Here is a 17,305-nt window from a genome sequence, read left to right as displayed (position 1 = left end):
TAAAGAAGGTGGAATGTCAGGGCAAAAGCAGGAATTAAGGCAGAAGAACCACACAAAATCCCATCTCTTGGGAAAATGTGGGCAGACCTTTGGGAAAAGTGACTGGTGTCAGATCCTGATTCTTCTTTATACACAGAAGAAATCCCAGAATGCTAAGTGGTGGAAGGGAGCTCTGGAGATCATCTAGTCCAACCCCCCTGCCACAGCAGATTCACTGAGGGCAGGTTGCCCATGATGGCATTCAGGTGGGTTTGGAATGACTCCAGATGGACACTCCATCACCTCTTTGAGCAGCCTGTTCCAGTGCTCTACCACCCTCAAAGAAAAGAATTCCTCCTCCTGTTTAGATGGAACTTCCTATGTTCAAGGTGCTTATTACCTCTTGTCCTGTCACTGGACACCACTGAAAAAAGACTGGCCCAATCCTCCTGACACCCACCCTTATGAACAGTCACTTCCATATTTATGGACAATATTCCCCTAGTATTATTATTATTATTCCCCAATTAATTCACTTTGTGCTTACAGAGTTTTCATGGAATCTCTTGGGAAGAGCCCATCTCCAACGTGTTACACACAGGGTATGTCTACACCTGGGGATATCAGCAGATAAAACTGATTTTCATGGAATCACAGAATCCACCAGGTTGGAAAAGACCTTCAAGATCATCAAGTCCAACCTATTGCCCAACTTTAACTAATCAACTAAATCATGGCACCGAACACCACATCCAGTCTCTTTTTAAACACCTCCAGGGACGGTGACTCCACCACCTCCCTGGGCAGCCCATTCCAATGGCCAATTCCTCCTTCTGCAAAGAACTTCTTCCTAGCATCCAGCATAAACATCTGCTGGTGCCACTTGAGACTGTGTCCCCTCATTCTGCCACTGGCTGCCTGAGAGAAGAGACCAACCCCCTCCTGGCCACAACCTCCTTTCAGGTAGTTGTAGACAGCAATAAGGTCTCCCCTGCAGGAGACTTAGAAAGTGAAAGCCTCCATTCCTACTTCTCACAAAATGACCAGCAGCAGCAGCAGGGCTCGACCCAGCAGCAGAAGCCCAGCTGACACCAGCTGAGTGCTACACAAAGCCTGAAGTGAAAGAGGAGACCCTGCACTCAACTTTCATCTCTCTCTGTAACACCATCCTGTTAACAACGCTTTAAACAACTTCCCGGCTGGAAAGCCGAGCCCACAACATGTGGGAATTGTTGCTTCCCAAGGAGCTTAACTGCATCCTCCAGCTGATGAGCACCACTGCATGTGGCCGTCCCTGAGGACGCCGGACCACGTGGCAGGGTCACCTCCCTGTGAAGCCTGTGAGCAGCAGCTGCGGGTTACAGAAGAGCTGTGCTGATGGAGGAACACATCCCGGCAGCATGGGCACATGCTGCAGGGAAATGATGGGAAACAGCCGTGGGATAGGGAGCAAGAAAAATCCTTTGCAGTGCTTGGGCTGCAGCTTTACAGTAAAACAGAATGGTGTGGATTGGAAGGGACCTAAGGAGATCATCTAGTTCATTGCCCCTGCTAAAGCAGGGTCACCCACAGCAGGATACCTAGGATCCCAATGTCCAGCCAGGTTGGGAATCTCTCCAGAGAAGGAAACTCCACAACCTCTCTGGGCAGCCTGCTCCAGGGCTCCAGAATCCTCACAGCAAAGAAGTTTCTACTTATGTCCAGATGGAACCACCTGGGTTCCAGTTTGTGCCCATTGCCCCTTGTCTCATTGCTGGGCACCACTGAAAAGAGTCTGCCCCCATCCTTTTGACATCAACTGTCTAGCTCTTGCTGAGCATTATTCAGATCTCCTCTCAGGCTGCTCTTCTCCAGGCTGAACAGACCCAGGGCTCTCAGCCTTTCCTCCTCAAAGAGATGCTCCAGCCCCCTCAGCATCTTTGCAGCCTCCACTGAACCCTCTCCAGTAGTTCTTTGTCTCTCTTTAACTGGGGAGCCCAGAACCTGACACAATACCCCAGATGTAGTTTCAACAGGGCATGGTAGAGGTGGAGGAGAATCTCCCTCAACCTGCAAGTCAGACTCTTCTGAATCATAGAATCATAGAATCAACCAGGTTGGAAGAGACCTCCAAGATCAGCCAGTCCAACCTAGCACCCAGCTCTAGCCAGTCAACTAGACCATGGCACTAAGTGCCTCATCCAGGCTTTTTGTGAAGACCTCCAGGGACGGTGCCTCCACCACCTCCCTGGGCAGCCCATTCCAGTGGGAAATCACTCTCTCTGTGAATATCCCCCAGGAGTCCATTTGCCTTCTTAACCTTGAGAATACATTGCTGGCTCATGTGCAATTTATTGTCTACCAGCAATCCCAGCTCCCTCTCTGCAATTGTTTCCAAACAGGCCAACCCTCTCACCTGTACTGGTGCACAGAGTTATCCCTCCCTGGGGGAAGAACTTCATTAAGCTTAATGAATTTCATTAGATTTAATTAAGGTTTCATTATGGCTCTATTAAGGTTTAATTAATTATTCTTGGCAATGCAAGCAAATGGGTGGGAATGAGCTGAACAGGGCTACAGGTGAACAGGTGGCAGGGCTGGGAGACGACCACCAGATCTGTCAGGTCTCAGGAGGTGTTTGAAGCATTGCTTTGCAGCACTGGCGAGAACTGGATGAGAGCAGCAGTGGACTGGCTGGGCACTGCACCCACGAGAGGGCAGTGGCACCGTGCACACGTCACAGGTCCAATGGGAACAGGGCAGAGCTGTCTGTGGATGACAGGAACCATTTGAATAATGCAAAATAGGAGCCTGCTGGAAGGAGAAACAGCTTGGTCATGAAGTAATGACCTTCAAAGAGGTGGAGACTCCTGAGTTATGAACCCGTTGCTGCACATACACTCCCCCTCCACTCTCCTAGCTTATGCATAAACTTAGGCAGTGATTTATTTGCATCCTGCACGAAAACAAATGAATGTTTTACATATTTATATCATAAGATAAAGTGATATTTAAGCTGATCAAAGACAGCAGCAGATCTGGAGGCGATTACTGCCAGTGTTTTCTTAACTGAGGTCACACTGCACTTTGTGCGGGTGAGGCTGTGGATCTGCTCCGCACATGTGAGCGCACGATGAAGGGCAGCAGATAGAGAAGCACACTTGGAAGCCCTGGCTTGCCAAGAGCTCTGACAGCTCAAGCACAACTGAACCTGGCTCCCTGATTCAGGCCTGGGTAATTACAAATGTTGGTCAAGGACAGAAGTCTGGTACTGTTTGCAAAATAAAACAATTGAGTCCTTCTGGAGGCTGCAGCCTTGCGTCTCTGATGGAAAGGGGGCGAGAAGTTGGGCCAGCAGTTTCTGAAACCATCTCAGGATGTGCGAGGATTACCAGTGTCCTAAATGGTCCCAACTGACTGCATCATTCTCATCCACTGTGGACAAGAGAAGGGATTCTGTGGCTCTGCTCCACTCTGGTGAAACCCAACCTGCAGTGCTCGCACCAGCTCTGTAGTCCTGAGCTCTGGCCCACGTCATAAAACAGAGGAACCCAGAGAGGTGGAAGATGGTCCACGCCTGGAACCATTCCAGGTCAGGTTGCATGGGGCTCTGAGCAACCTGCTCTAGTTGCAGATGACCCTGCTGACTGCAGGGGGGTTGGACTAGACGACCCTGAAAGGTCACTTCCAACCCAAAACAGTCAGCTGATAGGGTTGTATCAGCTGACCTGTGGTAACAGGTTGGACATAACCTCCTGAGCCACTACAAGCAGAAAGAAGCACTGTGCAGCATCACACCAGTGGTCTACAACCCATTTCTTGTTGACCTGTAGGGCTTTGTTTTCTCACAATCAGCGCACAAGCCTGAGAGATTTGAAGGGTGGAAAAGGAAATTGCCCAGTTCAGAGATGACTTCTTCTGGTATGGGATAATGTTTCTGTAGTTTTTCCAGATGCATGTTCAAAGTCCTTGGTAGCCAGGACTCTGATTTGAAAAGCTGCAAGCTGTCTGCAGCAGAGACAGATGCTCAGCCCTGCAGAGCAGACCTGGCACACCAAGAACTGGCCTTGGAGGGATTTTCCTGTTTGGCATCTGAGGTTACGCAGTTAACCACACTGTTGGTCAGGTGCCCCTGTGGAAATGGGCAAAGGATGAAATGGCTGTGAAGTCCTGCAGAGATTGTGGCTGGGCAGCAGCTACAAGATCCAGGGATGACCAGCTCACTCCAGCCTAGCAGTGTGGAAATACCATTCCCCCACCCCACGAGCTGTGTGTCTCCCAAGGGCATACAGGCAAGAAGACTTTTGCAACAGCCACCTCCATGGGAAACTCAGAGCAACGCCAACACAGAGATGTCCGTGCTGCATTCTTTGCCACTTAACTAAATGTCATCACTGACTTGGTTTATTTCTGTCTACTCCCTTTGAAATAGCAACTTCCCACTCTCATACTGGAGCCTGTGGGGCAGCAAACTCACAGCTTCTCAAAGTCCAAGGCTGGAAAAGACATGTTGTGCCTGTAACAGGCAGTCAGGAATCACAGAACTGTAGAACTCATTGGGTTGGAAAGGCCTTTTAAAGGCCATCTAGTCCAATCCCCCAACTAGATCAGGTTGCTCAGAGCCCCATCAAGCCTGACCTTGAATATCTCCAGGGATGTGGCCTCCAGCACTTCCTTGGGCAACCTATTCCAGTGTTCCACCATGCTCAAAGAACTTCTTCCTAATGTCCAATCTAAACCTACCTTTCTCTGGTTTGCTCCTTGTCCTGCTGCTACATGAACTTGCCCTCTCCTTGTTTCCCAGCTTTCCAAAGCCACATTGTGACTTGCCACCTTTTCTGCCCAGCATAAATGACTATGCTGGCCCAGGATACAAAGCCAGCTGGGATTTCCTGTCCCTCAAAGAGGCAGAATTGCTCTGGGATTTCAAATTCTGGAGACATCTGGGTTCCTGCTGGCCTCTGCACAACCTCACAGCAATGGCACGATGCAGAACTGTGAACAAGCCGCCGGGATGGGAACATTTCTCCTTCTGTTTAAAGTGATGTTGAAATTAAAAACGTATCCTTATCTTTCACCCTTTGTCATCCCCTTTCCCTGGAAATAATTCCTTTTGCCCTTGCTCCTTTTGGCACCTTTGCAGCTGCAGGGAGGGCAGCATCTGCAGCCTGTGGCTGTCTGCTCAGGACATGTCACGCTCTCCAGGCTACGGCAGCCTACTGAGCAGATCCCTAATCAAGCCTGTGTGTCCCATGTCGAGGACATGGAGCTCACCCTCCCTCCAGCAGCCTGAGCAGTCATCGCTCCCACATCAGTGGGTGATGATAAGACACCGAGCTGGTTATCAGCCTGTCTTGGGTGGGATGGGAAATTCAGCAGCTGCTGGCTCTGAAGGGTGGATTTAACCACTGCTCATGTGAGGTCTGGTGGTAAGCATGGAGCAAACAGACTCACTGCAGGTGGAAAAACTCTGAAAGAGGAGTTCCGAAACCACAGGAATTTTTATAGAATCATAAAGGTTGGAAAGGACCTCTGAGATCATCATGTCAAATTCTCTGCAAGTCTTTTCCTTAACTGCCAATGAAGATGACTACAAAGACAGGGTCTAGGTGTCTGCCTGCTGGACACCTTAGCGGTGCTCTGAGTTGAGTAAAGCCAGCATGCCTGGCAGCAAACTGACATTTTTGCTAAGAGCTGTCCCCTCTCCTCTGGAAATCACCCCTGAAAAATGGTAGAAGTCTGAAAATTTAACAGAGAAGCTACACCCTTGTCTTTTCAGCAGCAGGAACAGGTTGGATCAATCTGTCTCAGTGTATGGCTCAGAGTCTACCAGGGAAAAGTGATTATTTGGTCTACAAAGAGATTTTGATACAAAATACGTGAAAGAACGAAGACTTCCTGTACCGAATTCCTGCATAATACATAAAAAGGCAGAGACTTCAAACAGCATCCTCCAGACCTTTCCAGCAGATAAATGAAGAGCTGTGCTTTTAAAGGAACTGAGGAGCCACATAGCATTTTGTGGCTATTTTTGGGGGGGAGAAATTCATGTTTCACATGAAATTGAGTGAAACACTTCAGCTCCTGAAGAGTTGCAAGCAAAATTATTGCTGGTGAATCATCTAGACTAGGTGCAACCAGGACTGAGGTGCAGAGCTGTCACAGCAATCACCCTGCTAGACACTGAGCATGTTGCCGACATGGGGCAGCAAAGCAGGGAGCTACAGCCTCACAGGGCAGCATAATGCATTTCCACCTGCATCCTGACAGCACAGGACAACAAAGGTCCATGTCTTCAGAGAAGATACAGAACTGGATTAAGCAAGGCACATTCCCCTATGTGTAGCACAATGCCAGTGTGGACTCTGCTATGTCCATCTGTCCATCCCAATCCCAAATCTTGATTCTGGGGGAAAGCCTCACTCCTGGGAAGTCCTCAGGTTAGATCTCATCACATGGACATAGCTTGGCCTCTTTGCTGAGGCTTTCTGTGAGGCTGTGTGCTAGCACTGATGGTTTTGGTGGCATTTCCTGAGATGGACACTAGCCCTGACTGTACTGGATGGGGCCCAGCACACGCAGCTTGCTGTTAGCTGGAGAAAAAGACTCGTGCAGGACCTGAGCTTGTATCTCAAGTACTGATCTCCTGAGTATATCAGCATAGGCTGCATTTAACTGATGACACAGAAACACTGCTCAACCACAATCAAACTGGGATGGAAATAAACAAATGACCTAGAAATAAAGGGTTTCACACCCATTTTCCCCAACCAGTATGACCTCCTTTAACGTGACCTTGACCAGCCTTCACCTTCTTCGGAAGTCTACTCCTGCCTTTCCATCTGCATCCTTGCAGATCTCTGCAAAGCCCTCGGAGAAGGACAGATCTCATCATTCTTATCTGAGCTTTGTCTACCATATTTATCTTCTCTGACAGAAATCAACTTGGTTTGCAAGCAGGAAGACAAATTGAAAGGCCAGGAGACCCAGGAAGGCCTGGATGGCTAGAGCTGGTGCATTCTTGGGGCTGGTGGTGGTGAAATCTTAGACATCACCATTTGTTTCCACTTTTGTCCCTTCACTTGGGGTGGCACTGGGACTGTCCCACACTTCAGCGCTTGCAGGAGACAAAGCAGGACCAAGCCATAAACACAGAGAGCAGAACACGGGCTGCAAACAGGAGGTTTGTGAGATAGGGGCTGCAAACTTGCCCATCCCAGCAGATGCTCAGCCCTCACCACGCTGCTGTGCCTGTCCCATAGCCACGTTTCTGTTGGCTCTGTGCTGGTTGGGCTGCGGTACAGCGATGAAATAACGCTTGGCCAGGCTAACCGCTAACAGCAAGGGTCTGCTAGCAGTAGCATTGCGTGCTGGCAGGTCTCACAGGGGCTTAGGAAGGAGATGGAAGGCCAGCTGACCTGCTTCATGGGTGGAGAAATCCTTCACAGGCCAAGATTTGATCTGGTGAATTAGACTGCTCTGGATAGGATCCTTTTCCACACAATGCCCTACTCAGGACGGGGAAATGCCACCAGAATGGTGCAGCATGTCATAGAATCCCAGCATCCCAGCATGGTGGTTTTGGAGGGGACCTCTGCAGAGCAACTAGTCCAAATTCCCTACTAAGACAGGGCCATCCAGAGCAATGGTGAGTTTGGAGTCACTCCAGAGCAGGAGACTCTACAACCACCACCTCTCTGAGCATCCTGATCCAGGGCTTCAGCATCCTCACAGCAAAGAAGTTTCTCCTTAAGTTCAAGTGAAACTTCTCGTGTTTTTAACTTGTACCCATTGTAACTTGTCCTATCACAGGCCAACATTGCAAATTGCTCAGCCCCATTCTCATGGCATACCTTTTAGATGCTTAAATGCATTAGGAAGATCCCCTCTCAATCTTCTCTTTTCCAGGCTAAACAGCCTCTTCTGTTAAAAGAGATGTTCCAGTCCCCTCAGCATCCTCACAACCCTCCAACAAACTCTCCCCAGCAGTTCCCTGTCCCTCTTGAACTGGGGAGTCCAAAACTGGACACAGTTCTCCAGCCTCACCAGGGCTTCAAGTCCATGAAGCTTCAAGCCTCCTGTCAAAAGGGGACTTGGAGACTTCAACAGGTTTCTGGCAACCCTGGGTTGTCAGAATCAGTTCCAAACTGAGCAACGAGGGAATCAAACAAATCCCATTCCAGGCACCATAATGTCCAAATGCATCCATCAGATGGAGCAATAAAACAGGAGTCAGGTTTCAGACAGAGATGAAGTCTCCCCATTTGTAGAGCCAGTGTGGCAGCTGCTCTGGTGACAGCAGGTCAATCAAAGCAAATTCCCTGCCCAAGATGGAGATCCTGGGTTTGTAGACTAGACTCACTTCCCTAGGAAACCCTCCATGGAAACCCTCCATGCTCCCATGTTCTCAAGTCTGAACAGAGAGGGAGAAAGCCTTAGTCTAGAAAGATAAAGAGGCTTCTGATGTGCTCCTCATGCACTGGTTAACAGCTGTTAGAATCAAACACCTCTTGGTTTGCCCAGAGTCCAAGCTGCTTCCTGCAGAGTGAACAAACTCAACACCCAGCTCAACGAAGGAGTCCACTGCAAACTTCATGATGTGCCAGAGATCTCCAGCCAGGCAAAGCAGCCCAGTCTCAAAAAACACAGTGTCCTGCCACGAAGAGGGTGTCTCCACTGACCTTACTCTATCAAAGCCTCCAGTTTTGTTTGCCTGAACTCTTAGTTCTTTCTTTATGGTTCCCTTGAGCTGACATACTCACCACTGTGCTCCAATACTGACCCATCACAGCAAGATCAAACAGCCAGACAGACTCTGCAGAGGCCAAGACGTGGAGCAGCCCAGCCAGCACTCTGCAAAACAGGTCCTAGGAGGTGGTGAAACCAATTCACAAGGAAAGAACTGAGAAGGCTGTTCTGGTTATAAAAAGCCCCTCAGGAGAAGTTTCTAAGCACATAATTTGACGTTGAACAGAGCCAGCTAAGCAGTGGAGGAGCCTGGAGCTGGATTTATCCCAGTGGCAGGTGCAGCAACATGGATCATGAGTCTCACCAGCCAGATCTGCCTGCATTAAGCGTGGAGAGGCACTTGGAGATTTAGCGTGTGCAACCCAGCAGCACCAATGCGTTTCTGTCTTTGGCTGAGTTCAAGCTCCAAATCCAGTCATCCATGGGACCTTCCAGCAAGAGAGCTTCTCCCTGCCTAACAGAGGAACCTTTTATTTTTCTCCACAATTAAAGGAACATGTGTAGAATTGATCCAAGAGATCCGTTGACCCCACGGGGTTCTTCTTAACACACTCATCACCATGGTACAGCAGCTATACTGCAAGTGGCACATGGATTTTGCTGACAGAAAATTCAGTTTGTTGGATTTTGGCAGCAGTTTTGCAAAGATGTGATAAGGAGAAGGCACCAAATGCTCTTTAATCACAAGAGTTAGGTGCACAAAGAACTCAAGCTACATGAAAAATCCCAGCTGTCATTAGGAGGAGATTGCTGGGAGATGATGTTCCTCCCTGGTGAGAGTTACCACACACCTTCCACCAAGCTCAAGTCCAGTAATGGTCCCAAGAGTCCAGCCTCCATAGAGAAGCAATGAGGAGAATGTGTTCACTCTCCACTGTATTTTGAAGGCAGCCATCACTAGGCATGTTTTCCATGTTGAAGCTGATGCTAAAGCTGTCCATGAGCAGCTTCTAGTGTACAATCATAAAATCACAAAATACTTTTGGTTGGAAAAGACCTTTAAGATCATCAAGTCCACAACTGATTAGTGAGTGGCTGCTCCAGTGCTGGTGCCCTGACAGGGCTGTATGGTAGCAGGTCTCAACACTCCTCCCTCATGTGCACTTGGCAGTCATTTCTCACTGCTTGGTGGGCCCCAAGAAGGAACAGAAGACATATTTTGCCCCTCCTTGCCTCAAGAACTTAATGCCTGGAGCAAGGGAATAAACTCATGCCTTCTCTTGGGGTCAGTGTGGTCACTGATGCCCTGGTACACCCAGCACTTGAATAACCAGCTCAGACTGAGCCTAACCCTGCCACAACCATTTCCAGTCCCTCAGAAGTGTTGTTATTCCTTACACAAACTCAGCCCCAACTGAGCTGTGTGTGCAGAACTTTCCACCACTTGGGCACTGACAAAGGGATGCCAAAGCTGAGGAGTGGGGACCACCTCTCTGAGGACTGCAGACACTGCTTCACTTTTGCTTGTTAAGAGCTTTTCTCACATTTCTTTGAAATGCTGCTGTGTTTATCCATCTGTTAGCAATTCTGCTGAGGTTTGGGTGTTTTAAAGTTAATGAGAAATTGGTTTATGCACCCTAAGCTGTTATGAGTGGGAAAAAGAATGGAGGTTCTTGGAAGCTGTTGCTATGGACAGCTGAGTAAAGCAGCTTTCCTACAAGGCCCTACAAGTTTTGAGTCACAGTGCTGGGGGTCCTTCAGAGGACTCTGAAGTCTCTGCTCAGTGCAGATGTGCCCACTTTCCTGCTTCTTTCCCTCCAAAATGCTTGAGGTGTGGATCCTGCTCACCCACACAGACCCGCAGCATCCATCCCATGCTGGCAAATTTATCCTGTTGCCACCTGCTTGGAGATGCTTTCACATCATGCATCACCAGTCCCTAAATGGCCTCAGATTTGTCACAGACTCACCAAATGACTCAACATTAGACCTGTGCTGCTGTGAAAGTGAAGAAGTAATTTGTTTTACTACAACACAAAAGGCATTACTGTGATTCAAGATGGGGTCACAGGAACAGAAAGACATCTTCAGCTACCCACGCACTAGCTTGGCTTACAGCAGCCTCTCCATCTGGATCCTGTCCAGATGAAAAACTGTCTGGTAGTTCACAGAGCTCTCAGAGGAGTACTGGACTTTAGTCAAGTCCTTATCCTGGGTGTTGTATCAGCACAGCCTGTCCTTTCCTAACCATTTTCTTCCCATGGATCACCTCTTGATTTCAGTCTCACTGCCTGTGGTTTCCTCTGCTTCCCAAGCTTGGTACTGAATCAAGATATCATCTTCTAACTACTTGCTGAAGGATTAATTCCTCTTACTGCCTTGCTTCAGAAATGTTTTTGCCCCTTAGTCATGGTTAGACTGAGTCACTTTCTGTCCAGAGACAAGCAAAATGCTGCTGAATGGACAAGCAAAGCCAAAAGGACCAGCTTGGACCTTCACTTGTCTAAAACAAATTCACCCACTGGGCACAAAGCATTGCCAGCAGAGCAAGGGGAAAAGGTTGAGCGCAGAGCCTTCATGCACTGAAAAGTGTCCTTCCCACAAACATAACCACTCATGGTTGTCCCCTCTGTGCTCTCCACAACCATGTAAAACAGCAATGACTTGGACTTGCTATTTTCTCTGGAGGGATGCTCGATGTGGCAATAATACATGAACTAGAGACTGAGTAACCTGATTTGTGTGTCTGAGGTTGAGTGACTCTAGAATATTTTATTGTTTCAAAATCAGGCAAAATGCTGGAATCTAATCCACTGGGAGCACATCCCTAGCAGGCATTGACAGCTGGAAGGTGTTTGGGAGGATGACAGTGGGACTGAAACTCTCCCTTAGCACGTGATGGAGGAAGAGGGGATAGAGGAGGTAGCATCAGCTCTTTGTGCTTCTGTGTAGAGTCAGTGAACCACTTGTATAACTCACTTCATCAACAGGTTTCTGGGTTCTGGGCAAGGTGGGTGAAAGAAGTACATCTCAAATCCAAGGGCATGCTCCAAAGGGTGAAAGCACATTAAAGCACTGCAGCCACAGAGCTGGAAGGACTCTCTACACACAGTCTGGTGAGGGAATACTAATCTGGCATCATTTTAACCATCACTCCTGGAGAAATAGGGCATCTGAGTACACCAGAGTTAGAACAGGGGGAGATTTCAGTCAGAAACAGTAGCAGAAGCAGGAAGAACTTAGAGTGCAGGTGAAGAACAGGCATTCCTTCTTCAGCTGAGGTCTGGAAGGAGTCAGGTAGATAAAGGCAGCTGCTGCTCCAGATGGCAAGAGCAGCAAAGAAGAAATGCTGGCACATGACATATCCCTCCTCCTGGGGCTGGGTTTCCTTTTGTCAAGAATTAACAGGACAGAAATGGAGCCTACATCAACACAGCAGTAAAGTGGCACTTTGTCCTCAAAGTGGGAAGATGACAGACCTGAGGCACCTTTTGCAGCCCTAAAGCAAAAACCACAAGGCTGCAGAGCAGCTGCATCTCATCCCAGCCCTCCCTGTACTCAACACCACTGTCACTTCACAGCCCATGTATCACTCAGGCAGAAGGTAATTAATGGTTAATGCTCTGTTTGGAGAGCAGGGTGGGTTACAGGAAGGTACAGTGTGACTGGCAGCTGTCATTACTGTGGTCAAGCTCCTGTGTGACCCTGCAGCTCCAGACCAGAGAGATGAATGCCTGATCCACCCCAAACTCACAAACTGCCTGCTCAGCAGCACTAGGTGGCTTTTTTTTCCCTCCACAAGGCTGCTGGCTGAACGTCGGCAAACACTTAGAGGCAGTAGTGATGGGTGGAAGCCAGGCTGGGCGCTAGGTGTTTTGGAGACCATTTTTCATGGGTTTTTTGGGGTGTTGAAAGAAACCCTTCACTCTCTGTGGCTCTAGGAACTCAAGAAATACAACGGGGTGCTGCTGGATCTCTGGAGCTAATTAAATTCAAGAACTGAGCCTCGGCAGTGGGAGGAAGCCTGCTGAGCTTTCCTGATGATGTCAGCATTGCATAGGTGTCTGCTCAGCAGTCTTTCCTGGGTTCACACCAAGTGCTGCAACACCTCCAGAAGGTCTGGCTTTGATACAGAGAACTCCAGGGCAGAAATGCAATGGTGTTCCCATACCACCAGTGCCTCAATGCTGTGCCCAGGTGGCAATCCCCAAGTGCCTACTGTAAGGATGGGGAGATACAGGTCTGGCAGTTGAGTAGTGTCATGCTTGCATCAGAGGAACAGAGCCATGTGGATCATGACCTACGAGAGGTTAGAATGTGGATGCTTCTAAGAAATTGGCCTCAACAACTCACCAAAATCACAGAATCATTAAGGCTGGAAAAGACCTCATGAAGTCCAACCATCAACACCACTATGCCCACTGAAACATGTCCCAAAGTGCCATGAGGTTTCCATCAGGGCCTGGGTTCAACCCCTTGTCTTAGCCCTGGTTCTTTCCCAGGCAACTGTCCTGGCTCACACACAACAGGAGCATGTGTGAAGCACAAGGCTGTTTGGCAAACTCAACCCATCTGTCCCAACACACCCCATTTTGTCAAACAAACTCTACCCACATTTCCACTCACACTGAGAAAACAGTTTTCCAGACAGCACCAAAGAGGGAGGAAGGAAGGAACGCTGCCTGGATGCAGTGAAGGAACCGTGGGCTTCTAACACCTAAAGGGTGGAGGTCATGAGGATGGGCCTGAGCTCTTTTCAGTGGTGCCCAGTGACAGGAGAAGGGGCAATAGGCACAAACTGGAACCCAGAGAGATTCCATCCAAACAAGAAGAGAAAATTCTTTGCTGTGAGAGTGCCAGAGCCCTGGAGCAGGCTGCCCAGAGAAGTAGTGGAGTCTCCTCCTCTGGAGAGATTCTAAACCCATCTGGACAAGCTCCTGTGCAACCTGATCTAAGCAAACCTGCTTTGTGGAGGGAGGTGGGGAGTGGGTGCTGGACTACATGCTCTCCAGAAGTCACTTTCAATCCCCACCATTCTGTGATTCTCTTGACTTGCTCCTCTAATCTTCTGGCCTGCCAAACAATGAGGGCTTTTGGACATCAATGAGGGCAACTACACTGGGACCTTTGAGTCTGTGCAACCAAGAGCAAGTGACTTAAAGAGGGGAAAATATAATTAATAACCCCCTCTTTGTTCTGCTTGGACCCAGGAGAGGGAGGTTGATATAAAAAGCATGGAGAGCTGAAAGAAGAGAAGGCTCACTCTCCTGCCAGTTGTGTTGTTCAAATCCAGCTCATTCTTTGTAAGAAAGCAAAGTGCAAAGCCAAGACCACTCCTGTGCAGAGCTCCATGCTCACACTTCCATTTTTCCATAGGAGTACTCACTTCATGCTTTTAGATTGCAGCATCTGAGAGTTGCAATATCCACGTGTGCTCACATCCACCCATGAGAATCATCCTGAGTTGATACTGGCTGCCACTTGCCTGCCCTGGCCACCACCAAGAGCTTATGCCCACCTCAGCCTCTGGTGAGCAAGGCAGCAGCTCACCAGCAGCCTCCAGGACTTCTTGATAATTGACATTAATGATTTTTAGTATGATGCTGAGTAGGTGAGGCTGACAATGCTGTGGGAAGCAAATGTCTCCCATTAACTCTCCACCATGGAGCCCTTTGCACAGCCCATTCTATACTCCCTTTGGAAGGCCCTGGTGCTGTTGTGTGAAAAGAAATAAAACAACAAAAAAAAAGAGGGAAAACTAAAGGAAAAGTCCTAAAAGAAGCTTAATTTATCACCTGCTTCTTGCTAATGCTTGTCCAGAGGATGAACTCCTGTCACAACACAGGGGAAAAAACAGTCTCTGTGGAGACTTCTTCAATCCCTAAGGACAATAATCAGCTGCTAATCTCAGAGTCTCTAGGCCAGAGCTGAATATCCATTAGACTGGGGTCAAAGCCAAAACTTCAGCTCCAGTCCCCTGCTTTTACTTTTTTGTGTTGGTTCTTCCTTTTTTAGGGAACAGGTGAACATGGCAACTCTGCAGGAGCAAGTGTGAGACTCATCAGCATTCCCAGGCAGACAAAGCCAGCTTTCCACCATGGCAATACAGCATGAGCTTCTCCTCTGTGGCATTAAAGAGGAGGTGTGGCAATTAGTGATGGTCCCTGCCAGTTCCTCTCCAGGAGGACCTCTGCCCCATTGGAAGACACACACCTGCTGTAGTGTAGTATGGCAATCCTTGTGTATACCACACAGGAGAAGATGGACAAGGAGGACTCAGCATGGAACTGTACATGTTTAGGGGCTTGACTCACAAGCTCTGCTGGTGCTCAGACATGGCACTGGCATCCTGAAAATTCTGTGCTCAGGACAGACACCAAATGTGTCTTGATGCTCCAAATCTGACTCCGTAAAGCAAGGTGGAGCTGGCCCAGCTCAACCTTCCCCCTGGCCTGGGCTCCTGGGCTGCACATCTACACCGACAAAGACACATCAAAAAGTCGTGAGGCCACCAAGACCTCTGTGGCTTGGTCTGAATTTTAACAAAGGTCTTCAGAATAGAGCAGCTGGTGATTAACCCCTCCACCATATCCTCCTGGGCTTTCTGAGAGCCGTGAAGATTTTCCAAGGCAGTAATTCCCCAGCAGAGCAGACCACACAGATATAACCAGCTGGAAGAGAGGACTTTAAGTTTGAGGTTGTATTTTTATGGTGTTGTTTTAACCTGCAGGGCAGTAATTCTAGGAGGGACAGCTCATCTCCAGTCATTTCTTTCTGTCCGATCTTAAATGACATTTGCAGAGATAAAGAAAATAATACAGCAAGGACATCACCAGGAGTAAATCCCAAATCTTCACACCTACCTCCCAGGTGTGAACAAAAAGAACCCAAACTAGAGATTTACTTCTCCAAAGCCACAGTTTGGGGAGGAAACCCTCAGATTCATGGATCACACAGAACTCCTGGAATTTAAAAGCTCCATAAAGAGACAGCAAAGGGTGACATAAAGAGCCAAGACCCTTCTTCTCTTCTGATGTCCATTACACAAGAACCATCTGTTGAGCAGGGATCCACATCACCATCTTCAGACCACATTTGCCACCAATTTGACATCATGGTTGCTAAAAACCCAGAAGAGTTTCCCCTAACTCAGTAAGGGAGGGTGGGCAATCACACTGGGAGCTACTGCTCCCTTGTGCAACCAGCATGAACCATGGAATCCAAGGTGTGAAAAACATAAACATATTAGCTCCAGTATCCTCATCAGGAGACCACTTTGATAACCTCATCTGCCCATCACATATGCCACAAAACTGTCCTCTTTGCATGTGGCTAGTTGTAAAACCTGGCCCAAGGTTTCCTCCAACATGGCTAAAGTGTTATTTTAGGGGGGGAAAGACAGGTTGTGTGCACTGAAAACCGCCTAAACTGCAAATAAGTCTTTTTCAGTCCTGCAGATCAGAATTCTTGGCATAAAAATCACTGACAGGTTTTGGAATTGCACCTGGGAGAAGCCTTAACCCCCTGAACGAGCATTAATTTAGAAAGAAGTTTATTAGTTCCATTCTTCAGAGGATTGTAACTCCTGTATCATTAACAGCATCAGGGATTATTCAAAAATGGTGAAAGCAAACACAATCTAATCCTGTCCTCACCACTTCCTGACCTGTTTCCTATACTGGAAGGTGGGATGTTGCAGAGGGATGGATGGGGCATATGATGAGAAGGGGTCTCCACATAAGGTGGGGAAAACACCTTCAAGAAGTCTGGACAAGGGACTCATCTTCCATTTCTGCTTGGTTTCCCTTCCTTGGGCACACAGACTGATGAGGGAAACAGTGGGAGTTCCCAGAGCAAAAGGGTTTGGGCTTTTAACCCCTCCACCTCCTAAACTGCAAGTGATTTAATTACAGTTACTGCATTTTATAAAACAGATTCCATAGAACAGAAAAGGAAAACCAAAAGTTATCAGAATACAGTCCTTGAGCAAAAGGAGAAACAAGCATGGTGAGGAGTAATAATTTTTGTTGGACCAGAAACCTTCCTTATTAGATGCAGCATCATTAACCACAAGAAGCCTAATGCCAGACTTTAGCAGGAGAATAATAAGCACTGAGCTCCTTCGTTGGTGCTTGTGTTTCACTCTTTCCTTTATAAGGCAAACTGATGCAAATTACAACAACCATTTGTAAAGCACCCATTAGGTATCACAGAACCAGAGACTTGTTTAGGCTGAAAAAGACCTTTCAAATCATCAAGTTAAAGCACCCATTAGTTATCACAGAACCAGAGACTTGTTTAGGCTGAAAAAGACCTTTCAAATCATCAAGTTAAAGCACCCATTAGGTATCGTAGAACCAGAGACTTGTTTAGGCTGAAAAAGATCTTTCAAATCAAGTCCAACCATTAGTGGTAATCTGGCAGTGGTAGGTTAAACCACGTCCCTCAGCATCACATCTACATAGCTTTGAAACCTCAACAGGCACGGGGATTCTGCCATTGCCTTGGACAACCTCTTCCAGGGCTTGACAATCCTTTCAAGGAAGACATTTTTCCTCACATCCAATCTAAACTTCCCCTGGGGCAACTTGAGGTTGTTTCCTCTAATCCTGTCACTTGCTACTTGGAAGAAGAGACCAACCTCCACCTGGCTCGAATC

The sequence above is a fragment of the Pogoniulus pusillus genome, chromosome 20, assembly GCF_015220805.1.
Source record: "Pogoniulus pusillus isolate bPogPus1 chromosome 20, bPogPus1.pri, whole genome shotgun sequence".
Taxonomy (NCBI): domain Eukaryota; kingdom Metazoa; phylum Chordata; class Aves; order Piciformes; family Lybiidae; genus Pogoniulus; species Pogoniulus pusillus.
Note: the sequence above shows the minus strand (reverse complement) of the source record.